Source organism: Macrobrachium nipponense, chromosome 26 (genome assembly GCF_015104395.2).
Source record: "Macrobrachium nipponense isolate FS-2020 chromosome 26, ASM1510439v2, whole genome shotgun sequence".
In the NCBI taxonomy this organism is placed as follows: domain Eukaryota; kingdom Metazoa; phylum Arthropoda; class Malacostraca; order Decapoda; family Palaemonidae; genus Macrobrachium; species Macrobrachium nipponense.
Genome location: NC_087215.1, coordinates 75,144,083 through 75,158,841, shown reverse-complemented (window position 1 = coordinate 75,158,841; position 14,759 = coordinate 75,144,083). Strand labels below are relative to the sequence as shown.

Below are 14,759 nucleotides of genomic sequence, written 5' to 3'. Positions count from 1 at the left end.
CTCCTGCTGAACCCTATAATTCACAGACAGCTTGAAATGAGCTCTTTCAGCATTTAAATTGAGCCAATTTCACAGGCAAATAGCAGATTGCACAATTTGCTGCTGTGCACGGTAATCTGTAGGTCCTTAGTAATAGCAGCCCAGTAGTGATAAAATTACCAAGTGTTTATTAAAAGCTACTTAGTGTTAGCTACCTATATCACTGTAATACACTTCAGATTAAAAAAGGCTGACATGGCCACATTAGCTTTCTGCTGAGTTCTTTTTACTAACATTGATGTATAATTTGAGGTTACTGAAAGGGTAAATCGGGCTAGCCTAACTTAGTGTTTACAAAACATAGCCTTGTTAGTAGTTCCATATAGCTCTTAACTTACGAGCCTGGGTGTTTATCAAAGGCCAGTATATCCTGTTTAGTAATTTATAATCAAATGAACTGGATTTTATGATGTAGAAAGTTTCCCAGATAACCTTAATATTAGGGATCTTTTCAAGTATCAAGGGAAATGCGGATCTATTTCCGCCAGGTATTACTCCGCTGGTAGTTGGACATCACATGCTTCAGAGATAACTGTGACACTCATCATATTCCTGTTGGAAAAATGATGTGCATCACAGTTATCTCCGAAACGTGATGTCACTACCAGCGGAGTAATTCCTAGAGGAAATAGTAGATCTGCAATTTCCTTAATACTTTGACCCCCACTATTATGGACATCTGGGAAACTCTACATCACAAAATCCAATTCATTTAATTATAAGTTACTAAACAGGAAATACTGGCTTTTGGTAAACACCCAGGCTTGTATGTCAAGAGTTACTGGGAAATACTACCAGGTTATGTTTTATAAACGAAGTTAGCTAACCTGATTTACCCTTTCGGGAATCCTCAAATTATGCATCAATGTTAGTACGAAGAACCCAAAACAGAAAGCTATTTTCCAATATTAAACACCTACATCATTTGAACTTTTACCTTCTAAACCTTTAGGTAATAGGCCATGAGGTTAAAAAACTTCACTTTCAACCATTATTGCATTTTGGCATGAGGATATAATTTTCATAAATTTTTGTGCTATGAATGTTTATTTGTCAGCAAATGACCAAACGAAATCTTAACCTAGCCTAGTACGCAGGTCCTTACCCTAGGGCAGTGGTCTTCAAATTTTTTGAGGTCATGGCCCATTACTTCAGATATCTCCACATACCCATGGCCCCCTACTTCAGATTTAGAATTCTTGAAATTGATAAGTTCAGAATAGTACAACATATATACGTTCCTTGGAACTTTTACTTGCTTGTTATTACCCAAAATTCAAAATATGATATTGTCATGTTACAATAAAGTTTTATACATACTTACCTGACAGATATATACTTAGCTTTAGACTCCGTCGTCTCCGACAGAATTTCAAATTTCGCGGCACACGCTACAGGTAGGTCAGGTGATCTACCGCCCTGCCCTGGGTGGCAGGACTAGGAACCATCCCCATTTTCTAATCAGAATTCTTCTCTTCCACCTGTCTCCTGCGGGGAGGCTGGGTGGGCTATTAATCGTATATATCTGCAGGTAAGTATGTATAAAACTTTATTGTAACATGACAATATCATTTTTATACATTCAACTTCCCTGCCAGATATACTTAGCTGATTAGCACCCATTGGTGGTGGGTAAGAGACAGCTAACTACTGAAATAGACAGGTAAACAACATATGTTGTAGGTATTTATAAACTTTGGTTCCTACCTTATTAGGCTGAAGACTTCGCGCATACTGCCTTGGAGTCTGCTTAGCCTCAAGAGCCTCAGCGAGATAATGATCTATGGCTAAGAGTTTCTTGTGGGTCTGCCAATGGGGTCTTATCCACTTACTCGGCAGAGCCTAAAGGCCTTTGTCATTGGGTGCTATTCACTAACATGACAATACACCTTGTTCAAGGAGCACAAAACCGATCCCGATCACCTGATTCCTAACATCCATGTTAGTTCTAAGAAATTGTAAGGAGTTTATCCCCGAACTCCTTACAAACAACCAAAAACTCGAAACATAATTACACTTTCATTACAAAATATAAAAAAAAAAAAATTTTGTACTCCCCTACTAGTCATACATACCCTTGATCCCCTACCAGCATGACACTCTGCTCCCGTGCGACAGTAGTGAGCTTGCTACTAGAAAACCAAGCACATATTCTGACAAGAGGGTTTATGTACGATAAAAACACAAAATTAAGGATCAGTCTTTGCTCCAAGACCCAGTACTGTATCTGCTGATACAAAAGGAAAGGACCTAGCGAGAAGCACTTCTCATAGGTCACTCTCACGTCCTTCAGATAATGAGATGCAAACACTGAATTGCACCTCCAATATGTAGTCTCAATGATATTCTTCAGAGACATATTCTTTTGGAACGCCAAAGACGTTGCTACTGCTCTTACTTCATGCGTCTTGACCTTTAGAAGACCGAAGGATTCCTCCGAGCAGTTTCTTGTGAGCGTCCGTAATAACGCTTCTCACAAAGAAAGCCAAGGCGTTCTTGGACATGAGTCGTTTGGGGTTCTTCACTGCACACCAAAGACCTTGTTGACAAGCTCCCATCTGTCTCTTCCGCCCTAAATAGTATTTAAGAGCTTCATCACTGGACAGAGAGAATCTCTCTATCTCTCTGCCTACCAGGTTAGATAGGCCTTTTACCTCAAAACTTCTGGGCCAAGGTTTTGATGGGTTTTCGTTCTTTGCCAGAAACATTGTCTGGAAAGAACAGATGGCAGCATCTCCTTTGAACCCCACGTGGAATCCAGAGCGTGTAATTCGCTCGTCCTCTTGGCTGTAGCGAGAGCCACCAGGAACAAGCATTTCCTAGTGACGTCGCGGAAGGACGCCTGATGTAAAGGTTCGAATTTATCCGATGAAAGGAATTTCAGGACCACGTCTAGATTCCAACTAGGTGTTCTAGGAGTAGCTGCTTTCGAAGTCTCAAAAGATCTAATCAGATCGTGTAGATCTTTGTCGTTAGCAATGTCCAGGCCTCTATTCCTGAAAACTGAAGACAGCATGCTTCGGTATCCTTTTATTGTCGAGACAGATAGGTGTGATTCCTCTCTCAGAAAGAGGAGGAAATTGGCAATATTCACTATAGAGGTACTGGAGGAGGACAGCTTCTGACCCTTACACCACCTCCTAAAGACTTCCACTTCGACTGGTATACTCTTCTCGTCGAAGCTCTGCGGGCTCTAGCGATAGAGCCCGCAGCCTTGCGAGAAAAGCCTCTCGCTCTGACAAGTCTTTCGATAGTCGAAAGGCAGTCAGAGCGAGACCTGGGAGGTTGATGAAACCTCTCGAAGTGGGGTTGTCTGAGTAGATCGTGTCTTTTGTTTTTTTTTGGAAGCGATCTGGGGAAGTCCACTATCCACTCCAGTACCTCCGTGAACCATTCCTGGGCTGGCCAAAATGGGGCTATGAGTATCAACTTCGTGCTCTTCGAAGCTACGAACTTCCTGAGCACTTCCCCCAGGATTTTGAACGGGGAAGGCGTAAGCGTCCACACCCGACCAATCCATGAGAAACGCGTCTATTGCGAAGGCTCTCGGATCTTCTACTAGAGAGCAAAAGGCCTCTATTCTTTTGGAGAGAAACGTCGCAAACAGGTCTATGTGAGGTCTCCCCCACAGGGACCAAAGACTTCGACACACTTCTTCGTGAAGAGTCCATTCTGTGGGAAGGACCTGGTTTCTCCTGCTCAGTCTGTCCGCTCTCACATTCTTGATCCCTTGAACAAACTTGTGAGGAGAGTTATGCCTCTTCTTTCTTCCGTCCAGGTTAACAGGTGTCTTGTCAACTGATAGAGGGAGAAAAGAGTGCGTGCCTCCTTGCTTGCGTATGTAAGCCAGAGCCGTGGTGTTGTCTGAGTTTATCTGTATCACCCCGTCTCTGACTATCTGTTCAAAGAACTTTAAGGCTAGGTGTATGGCCACAAGTTCCTTGCAATTGATGTGCCAGGACACCTGTTTCCTTTGTCCAGGTGCCTGACACCTCCCTTGCTCCCAGCGTCGCTCCCATCCCGACTCCGAAGCGTCGGTAAACAACACTTGGTCTGGGTTCTGCAGGGCAAGCGATACGCCTTCGTTCTTTTGAAGCTGAGGGATCCACCACTTCATATGATCTTTTACTTCTTGTGGAAGTTGGAAGACGTCCGAGAGTTGACCCGTCTTCCAACTCCAACACCTCTTTGAGGAAAAACTGAAGAGGGCGGAGGTGAAGTCTCCCTAGCGAGAAGAACTTTTCCAATGAGGACAGGGTCCCTAAAAGGCTCAGGTAATCCCTCGCTGAGCTGTTCTTTCTTTCTAAGAAGCTCGAGATTCTCGACAAACCTCGAGCGATTCTTTCTCGCGAAGGATATACTCGAAAAACCCCGAGATCCATCTGAATCCCCAGATAGACAAGTTCTGGCTGGGGATCAGTTGTGACTTCTCGAGGTTGACGAGCAACCCTAGCGAATCTATCATGTTCCTTGTTACTTCTAAGTCCTCCAAGCACTGACTCTTCGACTTGGCCCTGATCAGCCAGTCGTCCAAGTAAAGGGAGATGTTTTATCCCCTCTAGGTGAAGCCATCTTGCTACATTCGCCATCAGGTTGGTGAATACTTGTGGGGCTGTAGACAGTCCGAAGCACAGAGCCCTGAACTGAAAGATCTTGTCTCCTATCACAAAGCGAAGATATTTCTTTGACAAATGGTGAATGGGAACGTGGAAATAGGCGTCTTGCAGGTCCAGAGAGACCATCCAATCTCCTGGGCGAAGCGCCGACATTACAGAGGCAGACGTTTCCATACGAAACTTCTTTTTCTGTACGAAGCAATTCAGAGCGCTTACGTCCAGTAACTGGCCTCCACCCCCCCGATGCCTTTGGTACTAGAAAAAGGCGATTGTAAAATCCCGGGGAGTGTGGATCCTGCACAAGTTCGATGGCCTCTTTTTCCCACATTTGCTCTACCATTTGGAGGAGAGTCTTTCGCATTAACGGGTCTCTGTACCTCGCTGACAGTTCCCGAGGCGTAGATGTTAGGGGAGGGCTGTCGTCGAAGGGGATTACATATCCCTTCTTCAGGACCGACACTGACCAAAGGTCGGCTCCCCTTTGTGCCCATACTCCTGCAAAGTTCAGGAGTCTGGCGCCCACTGGTGCTTGGAGGAGCAACAAGTCACTTCGATTTCTTGAAGGGCCTAAATGAAGACCTTCCTCTCTTTTCAGAGCTCTTCTTTCTGGCAGGGGGACGAGCCGCTGCACCTCCACGAAAGGGCTGCTGAGTAGGACGAGATTCCTTCTTAACCGACGACACTACCGGTCGTCCTTTCTTGGACGTTTGCGTAAGTAAGTCTTGTGTCGCCTTCTCAGTTAGCGAGCGAGATATATCCTTCACTAACTGAGAAGGAAACAGATGATCTGATAGAGGGGCGAACAGTAAGGCAGTCCTCTGGCTCGGAGAAAGAAACCCCTCGATAAAAGGGAACCATACACTGATCTCTTTTTCAGGAGACCAGCACCAAAAAGGGAAGCCACTTCACCCGAACCGTCCTGTACTGCCTTGTCCATGCAGGACAGGACGCTATGGAGAATTTCTGGGTTCTTCAAGAACTCCCGGATCCTTAGATTTGTTGGCCAGAACTCCGAGTGACCAATCCAGAAAATTGAACACCTCTAAAGTGGACAAAGTCCCTTTAGAAAGTGGTTCAACTCTGAAGTGCTCCACGTCGCTCTGACCGATCCTAAGGAGTGACGTCTAGAGGCCTCCACTAAACTGGAAAAGTCGGCATCTGCAGAGGCGGGTAAAGAAAGACCCATAGTCTCTCCTGTCCCATACCAAACCCCTCTTCCCGTGCAATCTGGAAGGAGGCATGCAGAATACCGTCTTTCCTAACTCCTTCTTCTTGTCCATCCAAGAATCTAAAGAATGGAGTGCCTTCTTCATTGATATCGCAGGCTTCATTTTCAAAAAGGCCGACGATTTAGCCGTAGCTGAGCTCGAAAAGAGCGAACGAGGAGAAGGAGGAGCCGCAGGACTAAGAGAATCTCCAAACTCTTGTAATAGTAATGAGGCCAAGACTTTGTAACTAGAAAGTCCCCTCGTTAGCAGGAGGTACGTCGTCAGACAACTCGTCTAACCCTCGATCAGACGAAGGAGAAAGTTCACGTTTGGAGGGAGAGTCCTTCCAAGACCTCCTATGTTCTGGGAGAGGAGCTCCTATTTGGCGAAGAGTCATAACCTCCAGGAACGAGTCCCGACTCTTGACTCCTGGCTCTTGACTCTTGCCTCCTGACTCCTGACTCCTGCCTCCTGGCTCCTGACTCCTGCCTCCTGACTCCTGACTCCTGCCTCCTGACTCCGGACTCCTGCCTCCTGACTCCGGACTCCTGGCTCCTGACTCCTGCCTCTTGGCTCCTGGCTCCTGCCTCTTGGCTCCTGCCTCCTGCCTCTTGCCTCCTGGCTCTTGCCTCCTGGCTCTTGCCTCTTGCCTGGATGCCTCCACACTCTTGGTCTCTGGCTCCTGCCTCCTGGTTGACTCCTCACTCCTGGCTCTTGGCTCCTGCCTCCTGGGTGACTCCTCACTCCTGGCCGGTGCCAGACGTCTGATTGTTTCATCCAGGTTCGTACCGGAAACCTCACCTCGAGTAGGAGTATCGATCCTGGAGTAGTATCCTCCATACGTCTGGAGGATCTTTTAATAGGAAGGGAAGTGTCTTTCTTCTAGGAGGCTCCTTTGACAGGACTCCTTACAAAACGACGAATCTGTTCCTGCATCGCCATCATGAACCTCTTAGTAGCCTCCTCTTTATCTTCTTCGGGAGGAGGGGAAAGGAGGAGGGGAGGAGTCCATAGCCTCCCCCCCTCCACCTCCTGCCTCCTTCCTCACTCTGGCTGAAAGAATGGCTCTTCTTGCCTTCTTCACTCCCGATGGAGACTCCTCAGGGAAGTTTTCAGGGCTCGAGTCAATAGTCGGCGCCCTCCAACTCCTCTTGAGAGGCCGAGATCGATCGGAATCTCTCCAATCACGTCTCGGTGATGAAGATCCCGACGACGAGAAACACTCACGTAGGACGCTTTTACAATAGCGGTCCTTGGCAGTCTGGGGTGTCACAGAAACCGCCGAAGGGACACCTGATCGGTGGGGATTCTCCCACAACCTCCTTTCGGCTTTCGACATTCCTTCTCCTCTGGGTGGGCATGTGAGCTTGGAAGAGGTCTAGACCTAGGAGCGTTGCTGAGCCGACCAGATGCCCCCTCCACTACACTGGGGACACTCATATCACTGTCCACTGACAATTCACTAGTCCCCCCCCCCCTTAACCTTGTATGGCAGCCATTTTGTTTTCCATCAACTTGAAGGCTGCTTTTAGATCTGCAAGTTCTTTCGCTGGATCTACAGGTTCTGCATAGGAGAAAGGGGCTGCAATAGAAGGAGAAGTAGCAATACTTACCCTTGGGGAAGATCCCAAGCTTGGAATTAGTTCAGATCTAGAACTACTTAAACTTCTATGAGAAGCCTTCCTCACTCTTTCTCTTTCTAACTTTTTTAAATAATTAGTTAGATTCTTCCATTCGTTCTCACTCAAGTTCTCACATTCCTTACAAGTATTAGTAAAAGAACATTCATACTCCCTGCACCTCTTGCATACCGTGTGAGGGTCTACCGAAGCTTTCGGCAACCTCACCTTACAGCCTACATTCACACAACGTCTCACAACATACCAGAGTCAGACATATTTAGAAAATCCAAAATCAAGTCCACAAAACAGTCCACAAAAAGCGTATGCCAATCCAACAATCCAGATACGTCACCAAAAGTCGGTCAAGAAGATCAATTGCCGGTGAAAAAAGAAAAACCAATCGAGAGGAACCAACAACAATGTTGATGGTCCGGGCGACAGAAGAATTCTGATTAGAAAATGGGGATGGTTCCTAGTCCTGCCACCCAGGGCAGGGCGGTAGATCACCTGACCTACCTGTAGCGTGTGCCGCGAAATTTGAAATTCTGTCGGAGACGACGGAGTCTAAAGCTAAGTATATATCTGGCAGGGAAGTTGAATGTATAAAAAAAGATTTTCATAACTGCAATAAACAAATGTGCTCAGAATCTTTTCATGACCATTTTCATGATCTAAAAATTAACTAGTGAACAATTACGGGGGCAAAATAAGAAAAATAAAATATATTTCGATATTTTTACATATACTGTTTATTTATTATTATAGATAGGTCTGGATAAAAGACAATAGCCTATACTTTTATTTTTATAATCACAAGGTAAACAATCACGGGCGATCCACCATCATCACGCTGGCCGGGTCTTATTCACTCGATATTTAATTGGTGAAACAAGAATACAATTACAACTCTAAGCATATTCAAAAGATTGAAGTTTCGTCAACATACTGTGATATATGAAAGCCCAATACGAACTAAAATAAGCACGTGACGCTCTTCGTAAAATATGTTTTCAAGGCAGTTTTGAAATCCAATATGGTAGCTGTCGTGTGGCTGGTCGGTCTAATCACGGACTGTCCGCCATCTTTCCCAGCCTTCCCAGCACTCATTTGAACAATGTTAGCGTATATATGTAACGTTTATTGATCTTACTCAAGATTGCAGTTGTAATTAGCACAATAAAACAACATTTTGTTACCTATATTAGTGAAAGTATGAAACTTGTTATTCCCGGGGTCATGATTTGAACTGAATTCATTTTTACCTTGTAATCGGTGGTTTTATCCTTACTGCCATCAAAACTGAAACTCCACAGTGCTTATTTGATTGTAATTATACACATTTTGGTCTTAATTCACTCCACATTGCACTTGAACCATGTTGCTATTCCTGGTTCCTAAGCACTCGCTCCACAAACACAGTTACAAGCAGCAGCAGACGACACTGTTTATGATGTGCAAAGATTTATTCCCTTTATTGTTTACTTTACTCATTATTTAGTTTAACTTTACTTTGTTATTTCAAAATGTTTATTTAATTCATGTCTATTACCCCTTTTTTGCAACCAAAATACCCCAAAAAATTACAGATATTTCTAAAGTAGATACAATCCAATGTTTCTAACCTTGTCGTACATCTGGCTGCCGAAAACCATCGCGGAGCAGATGACGATTAGTGGATTATTATTATTTTTTTTTTTATTTGCTAGCACTTTTCATTGATTTAAGTCTATATTAGAGAAGGGAAGGTGAAGGAAGGAAGAAGGACAGGGGTGGCGGTGGAGGGGGGGAGAGGGTAGGAGGAGCTTTTAACGCATGTTCGTATCCATTTCTGGATAATGGAATTTTTGTCTCTTAGTACAAGGACAAGTGTCTTATTCTTTACGATTAGTGATTCACGATACCCTTATAAATTACGGCATTGGGTGTAATACACTATAGCAAAATCTCATTCTGATACGAGTGTTCGTTACAGAAATATTGCCAAAAAACGTGCTTGCACTGTTTCTGAAACCCATAGTAGGTATGCTACTTAGTTGTCAATCAAGTTTTTTGTAATCATGTATTTTTTACAAGCTAGTTATTGTATAAATTTGTATTTTTCTCAATCAAAACATATGCCCCTCAATGCTAACTTTCCTCTTTTAACGACTTTCTGGTCATTGCAAATTCGGCCCCATTAATTTCTTATGGTGCGAAAACAGACAGAGGCTCAGGGAGTGAAAGTGATTGCGTTACACTACGGCAGTAATCCAGCAGTAAAACATCTTCATATATCCAAAAAGTAAATAAAGATATATATGCGCATTACGATTGTAACAATTACATGAATAGCAGATAACAATCTGCATGAATAACTGGTAAACTGTTCTGCAAGAAAGTTGAGTATAGCAATTCATTTACAATAGGTACGAAAGTCAAGATGCTGTGACGTCATAATACAGGACTTAAAAGAACATCCTAATTCCGAAAAATAATGACTTAAATTTAAGTCAGAATCGAGTTACTTTTTCAATAACGAATATTTTCAAATTAATCAACATAAATATGTAAAATATTGATGTTTGACTATTTATCTAAATATATAATTATCTAGTGCACGCTTCATTGTCTTTTTCCACCAAAACAGTAGTTTCCTTAAAAACGTCGTGGTTAGGGACCGTGTTCCGACTGTTGTGATGAAAGTGCCCCAGCGTCTATGGGTACAAGTGGTGTGCGGATTTATCACAAGAAATGGGAAGTTTGTTGACACAAGCGACTACGCAAACATCGAGATGGCGTCAATCTTCTAAAATATTTAAGAGTAAGTAAAAATTTTGAAAGTGTTTTGGTGAGATTTGCACTGCGTTGGCCACCCTTTTCACTACCCTCTGTTTAAAGCTTTAAATTTGGCCTTAATTTCTAACTTTGGAGAAAATACAGGGTCAGGAAAAAAGATCTGACACATTTGTAGGTTAAATAAAAGGCAAATAAAGTAAAAAAACAAAAAAGTATTTTTATTTTCGAAAAGTACATATAATGCCATTTTTTTTCATATAATGCCATTTTATTTTGTTTCTTTATAATGCCATTGTTTTTCATTGTTTTATTTCATTGCATGTTTTCTGCCATTGTGACATTGGACTGGTGAGCATCGCGCTTTCATTGTGGAAACGTTTATCAAAACAAACGAATCTGTAACTGCAACACAAAGAGCGTTCGTTTGCACTTCAATCTTGGTAGACATGATCCTGTACCAGCTTGAAACACGATCTTGTTATGGGTTACCAACTTCAGAGCCATGGATCTGTATTGAAACGAAAAATCAACCAGCCGACCTCCGGAAACCCAGAAAATGCGGCAGCGGAGTTCTGGCGGTGCGAGGTCGGACGGGTGGTGGATTTCGTTTCAATGCAGATCGAGTAGCTCTGAAGTTGGTAACCCATAACAAGATCGTTTTTCGAGCTGGTACGGGATCATGTCTACCAAGATTGAAGTGCAAACGGAACGCTCTTTGTGTTGCAGTTACAGATTCGTTTGTTTTGATAAACGTTTCCACAATGAAAGCGCGATGCTCACCAGTCCAATTCATGGCAGCAACTGAAAAAAAAAACGAAAAACAATGGCATTATAAAGAAACAAAACAAAATGGCATTATATGAAAAAAAATGGCATTATATGAAAAAAAATGGCATTATATGAAAAAAATGGCATTATATGTACTCTTTGAAAATAAAAACACTTTTTTGTTTCTTAACTTTATTTGCCTTTTATTTAACCTACAAATGTGTCAGATCATTTTGCCTGACCCTGTACTTACTTCGAAAGGAGAGTAGAGGTCTTTAGCTCCGTGTTTCACCAACAACAAGTCGTGACTGATGCCCATCTCCGGTGTCAGGACACGTTATAAGTACTTTTTCGGAGGGGGGCATGCCGTGACCGTTGGTTTGTTGGGCCAGTCCATGCGGTTGTTTACCCTATATTGTTTAATTTTAAATTCTACATTTTTTTGGTCTGTGGCCCACCTAATAATCAGTCCATGGCCCACCAGGCCCACAGTTTGAAGACCACTGCCCTAGGGCATAATACTAGTTTGAAAACATTCCTTTAAACTACGTTAATCTGCATGACAAAATTTAATGTCAATGGGATTACAATCCTTATAAATTTACTAGTTTTGTATTTCACCAAATCAAAAAACCCAGATTTCACAATGGTTCCCAAAACAGTAGGTAGTAGGAAAGAAGAGTGGGGTTTCCCCTAAAAAAACCTAGCTCTCACAGTGGTTCCCAAAATAGTAGGTACCCAGTAGGAAAGAGTGGGGTTTCCTGTAAAAAAACCTAGATTTCACAGTGGTCTGCAAAATAGGTAGTATAGGAAAGAGTGGGGTTTCCCCATCTCTGAAAGTGCTCACTTTCCCAAGATACCAAAGGTCACAAAATTTAAGTACTAGTATTATTAGCCTTATATTTTTGTTTTTGTTTCCTTTAAACTATATTAAGTACCTAGCTAATATACCTATTGCATTTTGGCCTTGGGAATACCCAACATTTTCCTATAAAGCTAGTAGGTATTTTTACATTTACTAATGGTATGTACCAAAATGGTCATGTGACACTTAGGCTACCTCACATTAGGTAACTACTAACTAACTAATTAATTAAACTCAGACATTTCCGATCCTAGTTTTAACCTACTAGTAGCTATAATAGTATACTACAGCATTCACTAATCCAACGTAAGGTACCTACCTACATGGGTAGTAGCTTAATGCATAGGCTATGCTAGACTAGTGGGCATGGCGTGCCAAACCAAACGTTTACTAAGTACGTTTGTTTTAAACAGAAATAGAAAATCAACCAACATACGTATTATTTATGTTTAAGAATAGCCTGAGTGGGCTCTGTTTTACCCAGTGGGCGTGTGCAACAGGTCCTTCTTGAAGGCAAGTTGCAGGTTGCTGCGTTATCTTATCACTCCGTCTCATATATCACATGCAAGAACTAACTTTAAATTACCTCTTTCTGAAGCTGCTACGTCTAACTTGGGGAAGATCTAGCTAACGTCTAGTCTGGATGACGTCTGTACTACCGAAGGCTAACACCGATGACTGTCTGTAGTACCGAGAACTAATGTTGATTACATAAAACTTGCACTAGATGGTGCAAGACAACCTCAATAATAAAACAGCTGTCTTCTGTTTGTTATAAACGTAAACGCGTTTTAACCGTGATGTATAAAATTTGATAATATCAACAGCTCTAAACGTATATACGCGTTTTAACAGTGATGTATAAAATTCGATAATACATCAGCAGTCTTTGGCTTGCTTTAAACGTAAATGGTTTATAACTGTAATGAGTAAAATACGATAATACAACAGCAGTCATCGGTTCACTCTAAACATAAACGCGTTTTAACTATATATAAATTAAACACAACTACCAACGGAGCATTCCTGTTTCACGACACAAACTTTCCTTTTTTTGTGTTTATTTGCGGTAACTATTATTAGTTTCATATCTAGGTAATCATAACTTTTTCCTAAAATACACAACAGAAATAAAAATTACAATGATTTTTTACATTAAAATAAATCAGTGCAAACGCTCCTCAAGAACGAGTCGGAGTACGTTCATTCACATATTCTTTTCCAAGAATAACATTGGGTCACCAGCTTTCCGTTTTCTTTAAACATCACTTATTCCGAAGGGTAACAAAAATGCAAAGTAAAATCAATCTAAGCAAGATTTTTGCCATCTTAATTCTTCATTGTGGCTGTCTTTACAGTCTTATTACGATCTCATGCAGCCTATGTTCAATGGTACTACGGTTCTGCATAGGATCATAATTCAAATGTAAAAAGCTTATTGATATACATCAAATGGTGTGTAGCAACATGCTACTGTACCCACCTACAAAATTCAAAAAGATTCCAGGCAAAAAATAATAATAAAGTAAATAAATAAATATTAAAAGAAATAATGAAATGCAAATATTTTACATGATAAAATTTTTAACTCAATTTATACAAAAGCAAATGCCAAACTATAATTACAAATTTTGTACAAATAAAATGTTGATAATACTATAGCAAAATTACAATAGGGAAAAGTCATACAAAACAAATGCAACAAAAGTAAATGTTAAGGTGGGTACACACGTGAGAGCCGAACCTTGTATGTTTCATATACGGTTACAAGGTGTCAAAATGTTGAGGACGAACCGTAACCACGTTAAGCACGTAACTTCATTTCAATCCACTGCGATCATCAGTCCGTCTCTGTCCGGGTTTGTTTACCGACGATGGCCACCATGCAAGTAGCTGCTTTTTTTTTGCCGTATTTCTGTATATTATTTAACGAAGATGAAGCGAAATAAAAGAAGATGGTGGCAATCAAGGTTGTATACTAGAAGGGTAGAATACAGTGGTCGGGAATTACTCGCTGACATGAGATTCCAAGAAGTTTCTGGCCACAGTAAAGTCTGTTATTCGTAATAACTAATAAATTGAAGGACCTCTTCCTCTCTCCAATCAGCCATAGTAGACATATACGTACTGACTGACCAAAACAAGGACTCTACTATGGACGGCCTTGTTCTTAGTCGGTGTTAACAAGTTCAGCAACCTCTGTTGTTACGCGTGTAATACCGTTCCCGTCCACACATGGCGTAACGTTCAAAGAGACCTCCCTTTGATTCGGGGCCCAAAAACCGACAATTGCCAGGACGGAGGGCGAACCGAGCCTCGAACCTCGCGGGTTCGGGTTCGGGGTTCGGGTTCGAGGAACCGTCCACACTTGCGTTTTTGTTACAAGAATCGGTTACAATACAAGGTTCGGTTCGCACGTGTACCCACCTTTTCATTATAAGGAAATGTTAAGAAAAGGTACAAAATGTCGTTTTACAAATTCATACTAAACTAACTAAAGGACAAGCAAATGGCTCATAATTATTTATTCCCAAATAAACGAGGAAATTTCTTTAGTTTTTGGAACAAACGTCATTTTCCAGAAATAAAATAATTGATTTGTTACATCATCTAGTCTTGGTTTACGAAACTGATGATAAGTTTGATAAGAAAAAAAACTAAAGAAACTGATGATTTATTACATTCCATAAAACAATGTTGTAACGTATGTTTCCGTAACTCGCCACATAATTTTCAATTTTAGAGTTTTCATTATCAGTGTATTCCCAAGAATGTTTATATCCCAAACGTAACTTCATTATTAAAGGACCTAGTTTAGATAATTATTCATGTGTTGCGTGTAAAAAACTTAGCAGTTCTCACTTAG

The 14,759-nt window shown here is 41.7% G+C and overlaps 1 protein-coding gene across 4 annotated transcripts in view; it reads right to left on the bottom strand.

The window, feature by feature from the left end:
• The window catches only part of LOC135200448 (copine-8-like), a 95,143-nt gene extending 82,525 nt beyond the window's left edge, over positions 1 to 12,618 (bottom strand). For 3 of the 4 annotated variants that reach the window (XM_064229093.1, XM_064229095.1, XM_064229096.1), the window contains exon 1: positions 12,480 to 12,618. The gene's annotated coding sequence lies outside the window, so the exon portion shown is untranslated. Of the gene's footprint in view, positions 1 to 12,329; positions 12,460 to 12,479 lie in introns of those variants that run through there. The other variant, XM_064229094.1, reaches the window with a different exon arrangement.
• Between the last annotated feature and the right edge of the window lie 2,141 nt (positions 12,619 to 14,759).